Below are 8622 nucleotides of genomic sequence, written 5' to 3'. Positions count from 1 at the left end.
CCAGGGCAAGATGAATTTAGTGCAAAATTCTACCAGACCTTCAAAGAAGACCTAATACCAACACTCCTCAAACTATTCCATAAAATAGAAACAAAAGGAACACTACCTAATTCATTCTATGAAACCACAATTTCTCTGATACCTAAACCACACAAAGACCCAACAAAGAAAGAAAACTTCAGATCAATTTCTCTTATGAACATAGATGCAAAAATATTCAATAAAATTCTAGCAAACTGAATCCAAGAACACATCAAAACCATCTTTTACCACGGTCAAAGAAGCTTCATCCCAGGCATGCAAAGTTGGTTCAATATGTGAAAATTCATTAACATAAACCACTATATAAACAAACACAAAGGAAAAATAAATCACATGATCATCTTGTTAGATGATGAAAAAGCATTTGACAAAATACAACATCCCTTCATGTTAAAAGTATTGGAGAGATCAGGAATTCAAGGCCAATAACTAAACATAATAAAAGCAATATACAGCCAATATCAAATTAAATGGAGAGATACTTAAAGCAATCCCATTAAAATCAGGGACAAGATAAGCATGTCCACCTTCCCTGTATTTATGCAATGTAGTACTCAAAATTGTAGCTAGAGCAATAGACAACAAAAGGAGATCTGGTGGGTACAAACTGGCCAAGAAGTCAGGGTATCACTATTTGCAGATGATGTGATAGCATATATGAACAACCCCCAACATTCTACCAGATGACTTCTATAGCTGATAAACAACTTCAGCAAAGTTGTCAGATATAAAATTAATTTAAACAAATCAGTAGCCCTCCTTTATACAAATGATAAATGGGCTGAGAAAGAAAATAGGGAAAGAACACCCTTCACAATATTCAAATAATATGAAATATATTGGAGTAACTCTAACCAAACAAGTGAAATATCTGTATGACAAGAACTCCAAGTTTCTCAAGAAGGAAATTGAAGAAGACTGCAGAAAATGGAGTGATCTCTCATGCTCGTGGATTGATAGGATTAACATAGTACAAATGTCCATCAAACCAAAAGCAATTTACAGATTTAATATAATCCACATCAAAATTCCAACACAATTCTTCAAAGACATGCCAAAAGCAATTCTCAGTTTTATATGGAAAAACAAAAAACCCAGTAGAGCTAAAACAATTCTTAACAAGAAAAGAACTGGATGAATCACCATTCCTGACCTCTAGCTGTAATACAGAACAATAGTGATTAAAACTGCATGGTATTGGTACAGAGACAGACAGGTAGATCAGTGGAATAGAGATGAAGACCCCAAATAAAACCAATCACTTACAGACACTTGATCTTTGACAAAGAAGCCAAAAAAGACAATGGAAAAAAGAAAGCATCTTCAATAAATGGTGCTGGGCTAACTGGCAGTTGGCATGTAGAAAAATGAAAATAGATCCATATTTGTCACACTAGGCTTTAACAGTAGTTGTGGGACTCAGGATAACTCTGGTGGGTTTCAAAAAAGTTGTGGATCAGGGATATTCACCAACCTTGAACCTGGAGGAGGGTGTGAGGTGTCTGATCCAAGTAGTACAGTCAAAGCTGTGTAGAAGGGACTTGTGTGTGGTTGCAGATGGGACTCTAAAACTTGCAAGGTGTGGTCAGACCAGACTAATATTAAATGATCCACACTTATATTCATAATTCATTAACAATAATTTCTAAATCTAATTATTTATGTATAAATAAAATAAAACATAAATTCCTACATACTAATAGTTCCACTAATATTATGTCTTCGTATTAAATGGGTCATTCTGGCCCCAACAATAAAAAACAAATTAGATTTCCATCAACTTTAACCTATTTATTTAACTTCTCAGTTCCAACATTCATTTAGCCCAATCACAGTATTAAATCAAAAAAGACTGAAACAGCAAAGTTAATGTACTTATGCACAGGTCTTGTTGCTTTTAGCAATACAAATCTCACTCAACTACAACATTAATTCATGCTTCCTTCTGTCTCTTACAATGATGTTGGCATACACATTTGTAGCAAATGTGAATTATGCTGAGTTTGCATTCTACTTGACATTCCATACTATGCTATAATTGCCTGTTATAGTAACACACTAGGCCGTTTTCTTGTCTTAAAAATCCATTCTTCCTCAGGTGCTCAAACCTCTTCCTTGTAAATCTCTTGAAAGTACCTTTTCATTATCTCTAATGTTTCTTTTCACAGAACATCATATAAGTCAGAATGGAAAGTATTTAACTTATTTAGATGATCTTCTCTCCCTTAAAGCAGGCACTTCAGTTTCATACAGATCTTCTTCTGATATAATAAATATTTTCTTTTTATTGTTGAATCATATTCCATTGTAAAGTTGCACATCAACTTACTCATTTGCCTATTGAATGTGATCCTCACTTCAATTTTAGCAATAATGAATAAATAACACTGTTATAAATATTTTATTTTTGTCTGAAGACAAATTTTTAATTCATTGGGTAAACACTGGCCGGGCCATTGGTAAAATCGCTTTACTTGTAAGACAGTGTCTTCAAAGAGGCTTTCTGGTTTCACATTTCTTTTAGCTATGAAGAAAAATATGTATTTGTTTGTATCTTTGCCAAGAACTGATGGTGGTCAGTTTTTCTGGATTCAGGAATTCTAAATGGTGTGTGGTAATTTACTAAACCTGCATTCACTTAATAAATGATATAGAGCCCCTTTTGCCAACTGTATATCTTGGGTCAGTTGGTAAGTTTTCTGCAAATCTTTTGCCAGATTCATGGAATTTCTTTTGTAGAAGTTGGGACTCTTTATAAATCTTGCTCATATTTTCTTTACTGGAAGTGCATTTTTCATGTCTTTTTTTTTCCTGTGTTTTATCTCTTTGTTTAATAGTCTTCATTAGAGTGCATAATTTTACTTTTAACTCAACCAATACCTCCTCCTCCACCCCCCCACCCGCCTTTTTTTCTTACATGGACTGTAGCTTTTATGTTATAGCTAAACCTTCATCTTTAAAGTCAAGGTCATGGATGGTTCTCCATTTTCTTACTGATGTTTTGTAGTTTTGTATTTTTCAGCTTGATATATGATCCATCCTTGAATTGACTTCCAATGAAGGTTTAAAGAGGTTTGCCCTCCACCCACTTCTCTTCCTTCTCCCACCCCTGTTCTCACATATACATATCCTTAAGTAGTAGCTGTTGAAAATATTATTTTACCCTCTGAAACATCTTTCATCAATTAATCAATGATGACACAGCATGATTTAACATGTTGTCTTAGTCAGGGTTTCTATTCCAGCACAAACATCATGACCAAGAGACAAGTTGAGGAGGAAAAGGTTTATTCAGCTTACACTTCCACATTGCTGTTCATCACTTAAGGAAGTCAGGACTGGAACTCAAGCAGGTCAGGAAGCAGGAGCTGATGCAGAAGCCATGGAGGGATGTTCTTTACTGGCTTGCTTCCCCTGGCTTGCTCAACCTGCTTTCTACCAGCTCAGAGATGGTACCACCCACAAGGGGCCCTCCAGCACTTCCGCAGCTGAAGTTCCTTTCTCTGTGATAACTCCTGTCTGTGTCAAGTTGACACAAAAAAGGTACCAGCATAGTGGGGTATTCCTGTGACAACCTGACCATGTTTTGGGGAGGACAGTGGAAGGACTTTGGAACTTTGGACTAGAAGATCTATTCAGTGTTAAGAGCTCTGTGGGATGCTGTGTAGGAGCTTGGAAGATAATGTTTAGAACAGTGCAGAAGATGGAGGCCTGGCTTATGAAATTTCAGAGGGAAGTTTAAAGACTCTTATCAGGGTGATTGCTATTTTGATTGTGAAGATTCTGTGGTTCTGGTTAGCTGGGGTTCAAGAATCAACTGTGATTATCAAGATACCAGAACTACTAAAGGAAAAACTTGGCCTTACTGGGACTATTGATGCTGGTTAGCTGGAGCTAAGAAATTGGTGGTAATTAAGAAGAGACCAGCATCATTGAGGTGAAATCTTCTGGGAGGTGTTTTCTGAGAGCATAGAGTTTGTATTCCAGAGACAACCAAAGTAGTTGTACCTTGTGCTGTGGCTGGACTTGGTAATGTGTAAGAGTCACCCAGATGGTACTAGATTTGAAGGCAGGAAGGAGTCATGCAGAGCGCTGAGGCTCAGCACTGTGAGAGGCCATGGAAAGCCATTGGTGAAGGTACAGCCTCAGTTGCAATTGATGGCGAGGACTGAAGGGGTCATGCAAAGGAGTTGAGACTTGGCACTAAGAAGGGAGCCTATGAGAGGCTATTAGTAAAGCCTAGTTACAGTGGAAGACAGCAGTGTTTTGGAGATGCTAGTACCATGAGATGAACACCAAGGACAGCAACAGCAGTGGAGTACAAGCAGCTGGAGCCTAAAAGACAAGGTGTGTGCTACAAAGGACTGAAGAAGTGACCCAAGCCCTTGGTGGAGTCCAGAAGATCTTGAGTTGGATCCCTGACATTGGACTTTTGGAGTCTGATTTTGCTTTTGATTGTGACTATACCCTGGTATTGTTCCCACTTGAAGAAAGAAGGTATTTTATTGGAGTCCACATTTAAGAGAGAATTTTTAATAGACCTTGAATTTTAGAAGATATTGGATATTTTAAAGGGATTGAACTTTTAATATACAAGACTGTGGGACTTTTAAGATTATTTAGATCTTGGGGATGAGTAAGAAAGTAAGGGTTGAGGCTTAATAGTGATGTGTTTGTGTGTCAAGTTGACAAGAGGTCAATTGTACTGGATAGTTTTGTGTGTCAACTTGACACAGACTGGAGTTATCTCAGAAAAAGTATCTTCAGTTGGGGAACTGCCTCCATGAGATACAGCTGTGGGGCATTTTCTCAATTAGTGATCAAGCTGGGAGGGCCCCTTGTGGGTGGGACCATTTCTGAGCTGGTAGTCTTGGGTTCTATAAGAGAGCAAGCTGACCAAGGGTATGCAAGCCAGTAAGTAACATCTCTCCATGGCCTCTGCATCAGCTCCTGCTTCCTGAGTTCCAGACCTGACTTCCTTAAGTCATGAACAGCAATGTGGAAATGTAAGCTGAATAAACCCTTTCCTCCCCAACTTGTCTCTTGGTCATGATATTTATGCAGGAATAGAAAACCTGACTAAGACATATGTATATCAATTAATAGTTGTCTAAAAGATGAAGAGATATAAGGAGTACATTAAAAAGAGGAAAAAGTAATTATAATCTCAAAAAATAAGGGAAATAATTTTTAAAAGGTAAAGATAATGATGCCATCACTGAAACAAAATCATAGATAAACAAAATCATAGATCCACATAAACAATGTCTTAGTGTGTCTCTCAAGAGTAGGGCACTCCAGACTTTTCCTGCCTGCTGATTTTCAGAAACACTTCCTTGTTTATAAAGAGAAAATGCTCTCAAAATTTGTACTGCTGGCTGTGGCAGCTGCCTCCAGTGCCAGAGTGTAGAGTAGGAGGCAGCTTCCTGTACTCCACTGAGGGTCTATATTAGCTTCTGCTTCTGCACCATCTCCTGGATGAAATTGTTTCTGATCATCATGACTTCATGGTCTTCATCCTCCCAATCCCCACTTCATGATAAATGTACCATATGCAGAAATTCCTGCAACAGTTAATAATTTTAAGACAAATTTTTAGTCAAACACTAAAATCTATTGTTTTCAAAATTAGTATAAATAATGATGTTACCAATGCAAAATCTGGTTTGTCCCAGAATCTCAAAAGTTTTGAACACTGAAAGAGGTTACATTGATACCTATCTCTGAAAGCATTCCATGTCTGTTCTAAATGAACAATGCACACAATAGTAGGAACATTTATAACTCTGAGTTCATAGAACCCTCCTTGGTGTCCAGATCAATACCACCAAATGCCTCTTTTTATGAGATGTGTTCTTTTATAATTTTGTGAGCCTGTCAACTGTTCCGTTAATATTTTATAACAGAGTAAATGTCTTGAGGTTCCAAAATTGTCATAAACTGCCTGGGCTTGTCTCTGTTGCTTACTGTGCCTCAAAACCATTTGATATGTGTATAGAAGGCTCGTGTCTGTGCATAGCCTCTATCTTCACTTTATAAATATGTATACAGGAGAGATCTATAAAATCAAATTTTAATGGCATTCAAGATTTGAAAGGGTAGTTTAGAGATCTGTGTACATTTTTATATTTTATTCTTGGTGAAAAATACTCTGCATCTTTTTCCCCAGACAACATAAGCCTTTTTGAGTTTTCCATATTTATAAAATTTGAGAATCTCTTTATATGTTGATAAGGGAAATATTAAAATAGGAAGTAATATTTATAGCACCTGCAAATACATTCTTCCCAGAATAAATTCTGCTAGAATTGCTACTATACTAGAACTGTGTCACAATAAAATATGTCTTACTCTTTATGAATTCCTCTTGATCTATGCTAATTATGAACTGTATGTGTGAGTGTGCATAGATGAGAGCATGTATGTCTGTGACTGTGTCTGGAAAAGAGTGTGTGCATGTATGAGTGCATACAAGTGAATACATTTAATTAGAAAGTCAAGGTAAGTATTGTTAAAATCCTTCAACTTAATGTCAACACATTAACAGGAGCCCCAAATTTACTTTTTAAATAGAAATGGTATTTAGGAAACATGTCACTACTGAAAATGAATTTAAATGTGTGCACAGAGAGATTTTTTTCCTCAAATATTTTACCTTGAATATAATTAAACAAAGCCTAAAGCTGCAAGACTGATCACATACCCTCCAGGCTATTGCAAACATTGTTACTTATGCAGTCGTTCTATGTGTGTGCATCGGTGTGTTGATGTATAATTAGCTGTTGTGAATTGGATTCCTTGCACATAGACATGACCATGACTACATTGAAGTACAGATCTGGAATCACTTTAGTAGACACTCATGACATTGTCCCCCTAACATTCCATCTTGGATAGAGTGGAGAGGCTCACAGGCCTCCACAAATCCCAAGGCTATATACAAGGTAATCAATCAATTGGTAGGCAAGTTAGTATAGCTAGTGTACCTGATCAGGCGTTACTCAAGGACTCAGTGGTATGGATTTCAAGAGTCATCCATACTGTGAGGGGGACTCTGGTGACTCAGTTCCCTATGTCCTCTCTAGCACATGCCCAATGCTGTAGCTATCATTCAGTCACTTTTGCTCTAGCAAGAAATCTTGATAAACCAATGCTTCACCAAGTTGAAGTTGGATGGCACCCATTCTTGTTTATCTAATGCCTTACCCCCTCCCCCCCCAGCTTTTAGGAACTTTATTTTCCTTCCACCTGTTTTTTTACCTTTGCTCAGGTGTCTGCAGAGCAGCTCAGGACCACTCATCGGTGGCCCCAACCCACTCAGTGGCCTGCGCTGTGGGAGCTGCTGACCAGTCCTCAGTGGCCAGCTGGGCACTCCAGTCTTCTCTTGGGGACTGCTGGGTGGCTACAGAGGGCACCTGCACACCCTCAGACCAGTCAGCAACCTCAGGCTGAGAAGCAGTGACCTCAGGAGCTGGTGCGGTCCATTCACCCTGGAATTCCTCCTTGGTCACAGCCTTCTCAGCAACAGCCTGCTCCTCCTTCTCAGTCTCCTCTGGGTCTCTGTAGAAGTAAAGATCGGGCATAACCTCCCATGCCTGCTCACAGTCTCCCATACTTTGCATGCAGAGTACTTCCGGGGCCAGCATCCACCACATCAGACCCACTGAGTGAGCTCCCTTGTTTCATTGGATGGCAATATCCACATAGTGCCGGGGAGAATCTGTGTTACACAGAACAATCAATGGTGGGCAGGTTGACATAAGAGGCCTCTGTGAGTGGCTGGTGGTCAGTCCTGGGATCAGTCACCACTAGAAGCCGTGACTCCCTGAAAGCTGCCTGGATCTGGTTAGTGAAGGTCCCAGGTGCGAAGCGGCCAGCAATTGGAGTGGCTCCTGTGGCAGCAGCAAACTTCAACCCACCTCGCTGCCCAGTGTTTCCCGGAGGTGATGACTTCTGTCAGAAGGGTTCTCAGTGGCAACAATAGCTCGAGCTGCAAGCAACAGCTTCCCCCAGGTCCTCTTCAGATTTATGATGTAGATACCGTCACTTTTCCTTTTGTAGATGTACTGCTCCATCTGAAAGTCAGGGTTGGTGCCACCTAAGTGGGTTCCTGCAGCAAGGAATTTGAGGAAAAATTCCTCCTCATCAGCAGGACATCAAGGACTCCACACATTGTGTATGTTTCCCTTTAAGATGGGACCCAAGAACAATGCCCTATGGACCCGCCCTGGGTAGTACTGAAAGACTAATGCCCTTTCTATGTGAGGTAAATTATGTCTCTCCAAGAAATCATACAACAAACTAGTTTTAAGTTTGTGGAAACAAGTCCTTCCCCCCGCCCCCGTTTTCTATTCATGTTGACAAGGAATTTCAGGGCATGATTAGCATTATAAAGACTTTGACCAGGGTCAAAGGCTACTGTACATCTTATTTTATTAATCCCAAAGAATTAAAATGGTGTATCCAAACACACTGCGTGTGCTCTCTTGATACCACATAAAGCATCCATACAGTGGCAAGTTTATCTTTTAGTAAATGTAAAAATCCACAACTTACCAATTCCATAAATAATTATTTATC

At 39.1% G+C, this 8622-nt stretch overlaps 1 pseudogene; it reads right to left on the bottom strand.

The window, feature by feature from the left end:
- Positions 1-7328: 7328 nt before the first annotated feature.
- Positions 7329-8215, bottom strand: LOC110284440 (small ribosomal subunit protein uS2 pseudogene; annotated as a pseudogene).
- Between the last annotated feature and the right edge of the window lie 407 nt (positions 8216-8622).

The sequence above is a fragment of the Mus caroli genome, unplaced genomic scaffold, assembly GCF_978045245.1.
Source record: "Mus caroli unplaced genomic scaffold, Mus_caroli_1 scaffold_19, whole genome shotgun sequence".
In the NCBI taxonomy this organism is placed as follows: domain Eukaryota; kingdom Metazoa; phylum Chordata; class Mammalia; order Rodentia; family Muridae; genus Mus; species Mus caroli.
The sequence above is the reverse complement of the archived record's forward strand: the minus strand, read 5'-3'. Positions and strand labels throughout refer to the sequence as shown.